Source organism: Phoenix dactylifera, chromosome 2 (genome assembly GCF_051530095.1).
Source record: "Phoenix dactylifera cultivar Ajwa chromosome 2, Ajwa_hap1_PhDact_Kaust_v1.1, whole genome shotgun sequence".
Classification (NCBI taxonomy): Eukaryota; Viridiplantae; Streptophyta; class Magnoliopsida; order Arecales; family Arecaceae; genus Phoenix; species Phoenix dactylifera.
The window spans coordinates 28,102,741-28,106,038 of record NC_143191.1 but is presented as its reverse complement, the minus strand read 5'-3'; the positions used below and the strand labels follow the sequence as shown (position 1 = coordinate 28,106,038).

The 3,298-nt window shown below is 44.2% G+C and overlaps 1 pseudogene; it reads right to left on the bottom strand.

Moving 5' to 3' along the window:
- Positions 1–1,044: 1,044 nt before the first annotated feature.
- On the bottom strand, positions 1,045–2,486 carry LOC148714650 (lipoxygenase 7, chloroplastic pseudogene; annotated as a pseudogene).
- Positions 2,487–3,298: the final 812 nt, after the last annotated feature.

Sequence of the window (3,298 nt, the reverse complement as noted above, 5' to 3'; positions counted from 1 at the left end):
GGTACGGCCCGGTGTGTTGGTAGGGCTCCCCCTGTTGGGATTAATGACCATGAAGTAGTGGGGGTAGTTAGAGTGGAGTCAGCCAGCTTGTTTAGTTGGTACATCCTGCCTCATTTCACTTGTTTGGTTTGGTTGGAGTCATCCAGTAGTAGGGGTAGTTATTTAGAGTGGTGCAGTGATCTATGATCATGAAGTAGTGTATTAGTAGGGACCGTTTCTTCCCTGACCATCCGGGTGTCTCTATTCCATTGCTCAATGCGTTCCTATTTCACAACTTTAATTACACGAATAGTTGGCCCGTCCACTGTGGCCAAAAAGAAGAGAAAAAAGTGTTAAACTGCACAAGAAAGCTAATTATAGTGTTATAGATGTCAGTTGAAAGTTTGGAAAGGTACACACGTAAAGAAAGCTCATATCTTGAAAGGCAAGAAAGGATGAAGCCTTTCCATCAACAAAAGAAAAAAAAAGGATGAAGCTTGGTTACAATGATCTACCTCTCAATTAGTCCAAGATGAAGTAAGTACAAGATCGTTGTCCTCTCTGCACACGGGCCCACATCGTCATGCATTCTTATCCCCACCTAATCACGTCTCGGTTTCAGAGCTAGTAAGTAGGAGCCGCTTTTTCCATGCACATGTTCGACGACTAGGCCCCGGAACGTCTGCTCAATCTAAAGAAAAGAAAAAAAAAAAAATAAATTCTAAAGAAAGCCCCTAACCAAAGTTAAAAGATTCAAAGCCGTGGCAAATATTACTAAATCGAGCTTTCTGCGCTGTCGCTAACAGAGACAAATTACGCACCGATGATTTTAGCTGTCGCAGAAAATGAGTTGGTAATATAAAATGAAGAAGTTTCCAAAAGAGAATACATTTATTTAGTTTCTTAGTGCTAACGGCTGACCTATAACAGATTTTAGCTGTCGCAGAAAACGAGTTGGTGGTATAAAATGAAGAAGTTTCGAAAAGAGAATATATTTATTTAGTTGCTTGGTGCTAACGGCTAACCTAAAACAGAATTGGTATGTAGGTCCAAACACCTACAAAGGAGGTGCACTATGACACGTACACATGATTAGCGTGCATTCATCTTTCCCAATGTTTTGATTTCTTCTTTTTTCTTTTCTTTTGAGGGATCTCATCATCTTCAATGTTACGCAACCAAATATGTCGACCAAATATCCATCAATCAGTACCCAGGCAACAGTTTGGCGAACCACTTTTTCAAATGGGTATGCTGTTAGGAATCCCCATCCCTTTGATCCCGGGCCTGGAGAGTGGCTTTAATACCTCATAGGGCGCGATGCCCGCCCCACACCTATTCTTCAGCTTTCTATCTCTGGTCCTCTTGTCGAGAATCCCCTCAATCTCCTTGAGCATCCTATGGAACTTCTTGTAGGCCACCCTGACCACCGGGTCCTTGGCCCAGCCCAGCTTCAGGACCCCGCCCAGGTACTCCTCGTCGGAGGCGTGGTTCGAGATCAGAGCACATGCAACCATGCCATGAACTGGGCGGCCTGGACCGGGCTCGGGAGGCACTCCAAAAGTGCGGCCGGCCTCGGGCTCATCTTCGCCCCCGGCTTGTTCTCCACGGGCATCGTCGTGCGGGCTATTGTGGGCCGCTAGGGGATGTAGCCCACGTACTGTGACCGCCCGAAGTTCACGGCCGCGTGGTGGCCCGAAGCGACCCAAATGATGGTGTTAGGACTCTGGGCTGCTGGGTTCTGGGCTGTCCAGTATGGGCAACCATGGCTCGTCCTTCTTGTCCTCATGGCCCTTGGTTCGGACCTCAGTCCACCATCCTTAGAGTTCGTAGTCGTCGAGGACGTGGGCCATATGAGAAGGCGTCGTAGGCAAATGTTCTGCTGCTGGATCCTCGGCTGTCATTCCCCTCACAATAGTTTGGGCATCAACTTTTGTGCATATAAGATTACCGTGCTGCCCGTGAGTTCAATTGTTACATGATGGCTCTTACTCAACTTTCGGTTTTTTCTTATTTTTTTTGGTACAAGGACTTAAAGCTAACAATAAAGTCGGGATACAATAGGAAGCAGAACAGAGATTACAGAAGTACGAGTTATCACAGTTTGTGTCACGGTTGACATTTATGTTAGTGGTAGGCCAAGTCATCACAGTTTTCGAAAACACCTTCAAGCCATAATTGCCGGTCTTTCAACTCCATTATAGCTACCTTGAGCCCCAACCGAGCGGCAGTTAGTTTTGCGAAAGGCACCGAATAAGATGGCAGAAGCTGAGCTCCAGCTCTAATCAACCTGCCATCATTGATTCCTAATAACAAATGCTGCTGCCGATTCTGAATTGGCAACTGATGCATAAAAATTAATTTTCAAAACTCCCATGGGTGGGGGAAACCACCTAACTAAAGGGACAGACGGTGTGTAAGGAGATTGAGTAGTGGTTACCCAGCGCCCTGACGGAGGCTGAGAATGTGGCTGCATCTGCTGGGCGATCAATTCCAAGCACACGCATCCTGCCATTCTAACCACTCGAGACAGTACCATTTTTGTTTGTTACTTGGTGCCATCCGTGATGTTTTGCTTTTTAATTTTTTTAATTGTATCCGTACACGCTATGTATGATACTATCATTTTTTACGAAAAAAATTCCGACATTCTTGGCATTCGAGATTTACCATGCAACACATGCAAAAAGAACCTCCAATCCCTAAAGAAATTGTTCCAACGCCGGCAAAGTCAAAGGACAAAAGGCTGCTCCGTTGTTTAGTTGCATATACAAGATATAAAGATTCTTCAAATCACTCATGAGATTTTTCAGTTTGTTGAATAGTATAATAGGTCTACTTATAGAACTCTATTTAATGTAAAAATAAATATTTTTTTTATATTTTTTTATACAATTTTTTTATAAATAGTGCCTATAAACTTCTTTTTTTTAAACAAAGGTTGGGTCGCTTTGCCTCCCTCTTCGTAAAAAAGAAAGGCTGCCCTATGGATGCAACGCAGAGCAGCCCAACAGGCCCTGGGATACGGACAGCTGGTGATAGCATGTTCACAGTCTTCCACTTCGCCTCCATGAGAGTCGCCACCAAAAGGCTTTACTCTCATAGGGACTTCAAGTTTCCATATCCAAGCAAAGGACTGTTGTACTGATACATCAGAAAAAAGATCCGAAATCTGATAACTTTCTTTGAGTTCTATTTGACTCAATCTATTCTTCCCCTAGCATAATTGATCGGGCCCGATACCTTTCGCAATTGGAATTTTGCAGATCCGGTTCATCATTTCAACTGCGAAGAGACTAGCTAGACAATAGAGTAGTGT